We start from the raw sequence: 7982 nt of genomic DNA, 5'->3' as shown, positions 1-7982 counted from the left end.
TTAGTTTGAGGAAAAAAGTTAAGAAAAGTCCACGTGGGCAAACACCATCTAAGTGAGAAGCCAGGAAGGTCCCCACACTGTGTAGAAGGCAGCTTTTCAGACAAGTGCTGGTGTTTCAGTTTTAATGGGAGGAGCTGCTAGCCATTGTACAAGATGCCTTCTCTGTCCAGCCCTCACTCACTCCCTCTTGCTGCTCAAAACCCAGCTTGCCTTCTCTGCCTCAGGCACTCCATACTCTGCAGTGCAGCTACTGACTGCTTTCAAAGTATCACATACATTCACACCTTTAGGGCTTTGCAAATGGCATTTCCTGTATGAAACACCTCTCCCCCTTGCCCTGCTCCCTCCAGCAGCCAGCCTAGCTACTTCTCTTCTGTGGATTTGACTTGAACTTCCTCCCTGGACAAAGCTCATCACTGCCAAGGGGTTGTCAGTTGTTGTGTTGTCTTTTTTTGTTTGTTTGTTTGCTTCTTGTTTGCTTGTATGTTTTTAGATGTCTCTGCTGTGCTAAAATGTGCCAGGGTAAATAACAAAATGAGATAGAGATTTAGGAGTCCTTAAGGGTACCAGCATCTAACTGAAGAGCCAAGCCAGGTATCAGCCAGAAATTCACAACTTAGGAAACCAGGCATATGATCCCAGCACATATGCATGAGACAGGATGACAGCCTCAAGTTTGAGGCTAACTTGGGCAACAGAGTAAGGCCATGCCCTAAAACAAAAACAAATTCCCAATTTATTTATTTAAGCTGGGTTTGGTGGCTCACACCTTTAATCCTAGCACTCCAGAGGCAGAGGCAGGTGGAGTTCAGAGCTAGCCTGGTTCCAAGACAGCCAGGGCTACACAGAGAAACCCCCTCTAGGAATAAAAAAATTTTATTTTTATTTATGTGTATGAGAATCTTGGCTACATGTGTATGTGCCTCTTCCTCCCAAGTGCTGAGACTAAAGGAATGTGCCCTGGTTCCCAAAGCAAATTTTGTTTAAGAAAAGTTGAAAGTTAGTCTGCTCATGTAGCTCAGTTGGTAGAGTCAAGCAGATCAACATGGCACACTCCAGGCCAGCCAAGGCTACATAGTGAGACCCTGGTTTTTTTGTTTGTTTGTCTGTTTATTTGTTTTTGTTTTTGTTTTTTGGTTTTTTTGTTTGTTTGTTTTTTGAGACAGGGTTTGTCTGTGTATCTTTGGAGCCTATGCTGGCACTTGCTCTGGAGACCAGGCTGGCCTCGAACTCACAGAGATCCGCCTGCCTCTGCCTCCCGAGTGCTGGCATTAAAGGTGTGTGCCACCAATGCCCAGCGAGACCCTGTTTTCTTTTTTTTAAATTTTATTTATTTATTTATTATGTATACAACATTCTGCTTCCATGTACATCTGCACACCAGAAGAGGGCACCAGATCTCATAACAGATGGTTGTGAACCACCATGTGGTTGCTGGGAATTGAACTCAGGACCTCTTGAAGAGCAGTCAGTGCTCTTAACCTCTGAGCCATCTCTCCAGCCCTTTTTCAGCCTTTTTTTAAATCTATGAATTTGAGAGAAAGCAAGGAGGTACCTGGGGCAGGGGGGTGTTGGAAAAAGGAAAGGGACGAGGGAAATGATAGAGTCCTGTCATATATGAAATCCTGGGCTTCATCTCCAGCAAAAAAACAAACGGGATGAGGTGTGGTGGCATATGCTGAATCCCAGCCCTCAGGAGGTGGAGGCAGGAGGATCAGATGTTTAAGTTTGGTTAGTAAGATGGCTCAGTGGATAAGAAAGGGTATCTGTTGACAAGCCTGAGTTGGATCCCTGGAACCCATGTTGGTGGAAGGAGAGAACCTGTTATCCTCTGACCTTCATAAATGGTTAGTGATATGAGCCCTGCCCGATTCATTACATAAATCAATGTGAAACAATTAAAAAATATGTAAAAGAGGCTTAAGGTCATCCTTAGTTACAGAGGGGGTTTGAGTCTAGTTTGGGTTATACGAGGCTCTGTCTCAAAGGGGTGGGGGGAAGGGGTTGAAAGCTATTTGAAAATACGTTCTATCTAGATGCACTGGGTCCCTACAGAAAGAGAAAAGCAGAAAGAACACTGGAGCTGTTGCTCGGTCCCCTCTGTAGTGCCGAGTGCTGGGCCTGTGCACGGGAGATGCAGCAGACTCAGACGATTCTGCCTGCCTGGATCCTCACATATCTGCAGCAAGAAAGTCTAAGATTTGGGAGAAATGCAGAAAAGACGGGAATTGATGTTAACATTTCATCTCCCGGACATGGCAAAGCCCACCCTCCCACTAGGAATGCCAATGTGAGCATGCTCTGGATTCTATCCCATAAAGGCACGCGTGTTCCACCTTCCCAAAGGCAAATGGACAGCTACAGGGCAGAAGAACTTCTCATTCCTCTAATGGATTTCAGGAACAAGCAAAGATAGGCCTCTTTCTAGTTGGCATGGTGGCAGTGTGGCTCTGAGTCAGTGACTTTGGCAGTGAAAGGAGTTCACCTTCCCGTGTGTGTGTGTGTGTGTGTGTGTGTGTGTGTGTGTAGTTCCGTATTCTTGTTTGTACTTAAGGGAGTCGATTTCCCCAGTGCCTTCTCCAGACCTTCTAAGGCTTTTTACTAGCAGTCAGTGGTGTCATGTGATTAACCCCCCAGGATGGCTAACAGGGGTACCTAGGCTTGTCCAACCTGAAAGAATGAGAGGAGATCCCAAGAGTGAGAGATTGGCACCCAGGCTCTAGACAGCAACAGAGACAGATGTTCATTCAGTTCACTTTCCCCACCCCATCAAATTCCCTTTTCACATCAGGTTGGAAAACTCATTTTGATTTTCGTGACTGAATAGGCAACGCTGCTTTTTGTCAGCTAAATCCATTTTCTCCTCCCCTCTTGAGACAGTTTCTCTTAGTTTCTGCCAAGATTCTCTGTTTTCTCCATAAGTCACTGCCCAAGGTGAGTGCTGGAAGGATAAGCTTATGAAGTTAAACAGCAGAAGACAACAGGAAGGTAATTTAACAGGAGGAGCCCACGGTGGCACAAATAAATAGTTTTACTTGAATTTTGGTCATGGGTGTTTCCCCATTGCTTCTCAAGTGCCGTCTGCCAACAGCTTAGGATGAACTATGCTTGATGTTTCAGAAATGATAAAACAGAGTAAACTAGGGGGAACGAGTAGGAGAGGGTGCCGAGAATGGTCTCAGAATGAAAGCACCTGGCTCCAGGAATAAGGAAAGCATTTCATTAAGCTCTCCATCTTAGAGCCATTGTGAAACATAAACACCTCAGGAGGTGTGGAGACCACAAACTAGCGGTTAGGCAAACAGCCCGCTATGTTATGCTGCTATGCTACGAATTCAGGGTGAGAAGGGAGCCCCAGCTTCCAGTACTCTCTGACCCCCACAAAGGGACACTGACAACTGTTCAGAGTGCAAGGGTGGTTTTTAATTATTATTTCTAAGTATTTATTTGTGTGTGTGTGTGTGTGTGTGTGTGTGTGTGTGTGTGTGTGTGTACTGGTGGGTGCATGAACCTCTGTATTTGTAAAGGCCAGAAAAGGGTATTCTATCAGAGCTGGAATTACAAACAGATTTTTTTTTTTTTTTGAGACAGAGTTCCTCTGTATCTTTGGAGCCTGTCCTGGAGCTCGATCTGTAGACCAGGCTGGCCTTGAACACACAGAGATCCACCTGCCTCTGCCTCCAGAGTGCTGGGACTAAAGGTGTGTATCACCCCCCCCCCCAACCTTCCCACCCCCTGCCCAGCACAAGCAGAATTTGTAAGTGAAAAGTTTCTACACCTGGATAAGCCTCTCCGAGGATGCTGCAATCCAAATCAGACCAAATCAAACCAAATTAGAAAAGCCCACATTTAATGGGTACAACACTCCCGGATGACCTTCCAGGCCCCCAGAGAGGAGATGGGAAAGGGAGACCAGTAAAACCATGAGTCTGTTTTCTGGGAGGCAGTTTAAATACCCTGTGGGAGCACTCTTGAGCATCTCTGAGGAAGGGGTCATCATTTGGTGGACTTTGTGAGATGCAGCAGGGTTTGGAGGAAAATAGAGGAGAGGGGCTTGGGTGGAACTTCCACTATAACATTCCAGATTCTTTGGGTATATGGATGCCAGGGGCCGGGGTGAAACTTCCACCATAAGGGTAAGGTGCCTTGCTTATACCTGGGTGCTGGGTTTTATTCCTTGTGATTGTACAGTAAGTAGGTTTTATTGTTATTTTGGTTTTTGTTGTTGTTGTTGTTGTTGTTGTTTTCATTTGTTTGTTTTGAGACAAGGTCTCTCTACTCAGCCCTGGCTGTCCTAGAACTCACCAGGTAGACCAGGTTGGTCTTGAACTCACAGAGATATACCTGCCTCTGCCTCCCACAGGCTGGGATCCTAGGCATGTGCCACCACACCCAGTGTAGTAAGTTTTCTTAACTCCTGAGATATTGTTCCAACCTGGAAAGACAGTACTTCTAGAAGACTTGGATTCTAATTCCAGGTCTTACCTGAACCATCTTTGTGACTTTGAATTCATTATTCTTCATTTTTTTTCGGGGGGGGGGCAGGGTGCTTTGTGATGGAGTCTCACTATGTAGTACAGAATGGCTTCCAATTTGTGGCACTCCTCCATCCTTGGCCTCCTGGTGCTAGGGTCACATGCAAGAGCTACCAGGCCCTGCTATTCCTATTTTCTGAGGCAGGGTCTTATGTAGCTCAGGCTGTGTGGTAATTTGAATGTAAATGGTCCCTATAATCTCATAGGGAGTAGCACTATTAGGAAGTGTGGCTTTGTTAGAGTGGGTATGGCCTTGTTGGAAGAAGTGTGTCACTGTGGAGGTAGGCTTAGAAGTTTCCTATACTCAGGATAACAGTCAGTGAGTCAGCCAACTTCCTGTTGCCTGAAAGATGTAGCCCTCTCAGCTCCAGCACCGAATCTGCCTGTGCACTGCCATGCTCCCCATCATGATGACAATGGACTGAACCGCTGAAACTGTGAGCCACCCCAATTAAGTCTTTTTCCATGTAAGAGCTTCGGTAACCATGGTGTCTCTTCACAACAACAAAAATCCAAACTAAGACAAGGCTGAAATCTAACTTTCTGTGTGGTCAAGGATGACTGAATTTCTGGTCCTCCTGATTCCACCTCCTTGAGCCCATGCATCACCCCCCTTGGTTTATGCAGCACTGAGAATGGACCCCAGGGCTTTCTGCAAGCTAGGCTCTCTCTCTCCCTGCTACCTGGGGATCTGGATGCAGAACTATTCTCGGCTACTTCTCCAGCACCATATCTGCCTGTGAGCCCTCATACACCCTGCGGTGATAACAGTGGACTGAACCTCTGAAATCGTACGTCAGCCCCAATTAAATGCTTTCCTTTATAAGAGTTGCCATGGCCATGGTGTCTGTTCACAGCAATGGAACAAGAAGACCCGCATGCTAGTCAGTATCCTGCCAACTGAGCTACACCCCAGCCCTATTCTTCACTTCTCAAACCCTCTGTTTCTCCATCTGCCGACAGAGGAAGCGTCTCGGGGGATGGGGAGATGGCTCAGTGGATAAGAGCACTGATCTTCCAGAAGACTCCAGTTCAATTCCCAGCATCCACATGACAGCTAACAACTGTCTGTAACTCTAAGATCTGATACTCTCACATAGACATACATGCAGACAAAACACTAATGCACATAAAATAAAAATAAACTTAAAAAAAAAGTTGTAGCATCTCTCAGGTTACTCCCAGCTCTGTCTTGCAAACATGGGTTCCTCTAGTTCCTACACCGCATAATCTAATAAATGAATTCCACACAGCTGATGTTGCTGTAAAATAGTAACCAGTGAGAAATGGGTCCCTTGTTGGTTTGTATTAACAGTTCCAAAATGCAGCTGGTGGAATGCTTGCCCAGCATGCATGAAGGCCTGAGTTCCGTTCCCAATACTGTATAAATGGGGCGTGGAGGCTGACACCTGTTACCCTTGTGAGTGGAGGCAGGGAGGTCAGAAGTCATCCCTAGCTTCACAGTGAGTTGGAGACCAGCCTGGTTCTTTTTGCCTCTCTTCCTCTTTCTGCCTTCCCTCCCCCCTCTCTAATCTCTCTCTCTTTAATTTTGACAGCCTGTATGGTGTATACATGTGGCCTTTGTGTGGTTATGTGTTGTACAGGGTTTTACATTATGGTTAAAAAACACAGAAGCAACCAAATCAAGCCACTTGTTGGGGAAAACCCAAACCCACAGGATTAGTCTGCAAGAAAGAGACCTTTTCCTTTTCTCCTGTTTTTACTATCCTCAGACTAGCCTCCCCCTTGTCACATTTCATCTTCAGAATCTTGCACATTGTCTTTCGTCTTCAGAGCTGCAGGCCAAGGCCACTAGGGCTTCTCGAGTAGGACAGCTAGTGCTGACACAGCAGTCTATGAGGAGTGAGCTTGGAGCTCGGAAGGCTCTCGGGCCATCAGGGTTTGCACAGCCTTCAGATTTCCCGAGCAAGTATCTATCGTGCTACCTGCTCTTTCTAGGTCCTGGAAGCATCTTGACATCTGTAGTTAAAACTACAGCAGCTGTTTTTTTCCCCCATGGTTGGCAATGCAGAGGTCACACACGCCTGGAGTTACTGTGAAAGACATTAACCAGCAGGAGCTCATCAGAGCTCTGGCAGCCTTCCTCAAAAAGCCAAGGAAGCTGAAAGTCCCAAATGGGTGGACACATTCAAGCTGGTCGAACATAAAGAACTTGCCCCCTGTGATGAGAAGTGGATCTACACTAGAGCTGCCTCCACTGCACGGCACCTGTGTCTCCTCGGTGGTGCTGGGATTGGCTCATGAGCAAGATCTGTGAGGATGACAGAGAAACGGTTTCAGGCCCAGCCACTTTAGCAGTGGCTCCATGAGTGTGACCTGCCAGGTCCTCCAAGCACTGGAAGGGCTGAAAATGCTGGAAAAGGACCAAGATGGGGGCCACAAGCTAACACCTCAGGGGCAGAGAGATCTGGACAGGATTTCAGGACAGGTAGCAGCTGCCAATAAGAAGCATTAGATCGAAGTATGCTGGATTAATTAATTGCCTCATTTATGAACAAAACAAAACAATACAAACACATACATACCAGCAGTTTATGGTTTTTGTTTTTTTCTTCAAGCAGATACTTTTTACAATACTTAGCTCTCCCTGACTTTTTGTTTCAAGTCAGAGGTGCTGAGTTAAGTAGATTTCAAACAGTGGTTTTTTCCTTTACTTTCTATGTTGTAACATAGAGATGACAGAAAAACAATTTCAAAACGGGAACAACAACAACAAAAAAAACATTTCATGATGTAGTTTCAACCTAATGTCTGGAATTACCTTGGCTTGTTGTTTTGACACTTGACAATTGACGTTTGTGTGTGTGTGTGTGTGTGTGTGTGTGTGTGTGTGTGTGAGAGAGAGAGAGAGAGAGAGAGAGAGAGAGAGAGAGAGAGAGAGAGAGAGAGAGCATGAGAGACCAGAATTGGCCTAGAACTCACCAGTTCAACTAAACTAGCTGACCAGAGGGCCCCAAAGATCCACCTGGGTCTCTCTAGCACTTGGATTATAACTCTGTGCCACCCATGGCTTTTTATACGAGATTGGAAATCCATCTCAGGACCTCATGTCTGCAAAGAAAGCACTTTAACTGATTTTAAGCATATCTAACAATGTGCTGAGGTCATGGTGAGTGCACAGGCATGAAAGGATGGAAGCAGTGATCAGTCTGTGACTGAGCTGGTGTGGTAATGTTAAAAGAGCCTGGTGGATGTCCAGGAGGGAAGCTTACTGGATTTGCAAGTGACAGAGACAGCAGAGGGCTCATAAACAAATCAAGTCAAAAGAAGGCAGCTGGCCCACAGTCATCCATGACTGCAGTCTTCCTTACCAGGCCTATAAAGAGATTTGTAATCTGCCATTCTGTCTTCTTTGACAGAAGGTTTTTCTAAATAACGACTGTTTGGTCTATGGCTGTGTCTTTGTGGGTAGTGTGCCCAGCTAGC

The 7982-nt window shown here is 46.0% G+C and overlaps 1 pseudogene; it reads left to right on the top strand.

Annotated features, from left to right (window-relative positions):
• Positions 1-6502: 6502 nt before the first annotated feature.
• On the top strand, positions 6503-7011 carry LOC103161337 (annotated as a pseudogene).
• The last annotated feature ends 971 nt before the right edge of the window (positions 7012-7982 follow it).

This window comes from Cricetulus griseus, chromosome 3 (genome assembly GCF_003668045.3).
Source record: "Cricetulus griseus strain 17A/GY chromosome 3, alternate assembly CriGri-PICRH-1.0, whole genome shotgun sequence".
Classification (NCBI taxonomy): domain Eukaryota; kingdom Metazoa; phylum Chordata; class Mammalia; order Rodentia; family Cricetidae; genus Cricetulus; species Cricetulus griseus.
This window is presented reverse-complemented; position numbering and strand designations above follow the sequence as displayed.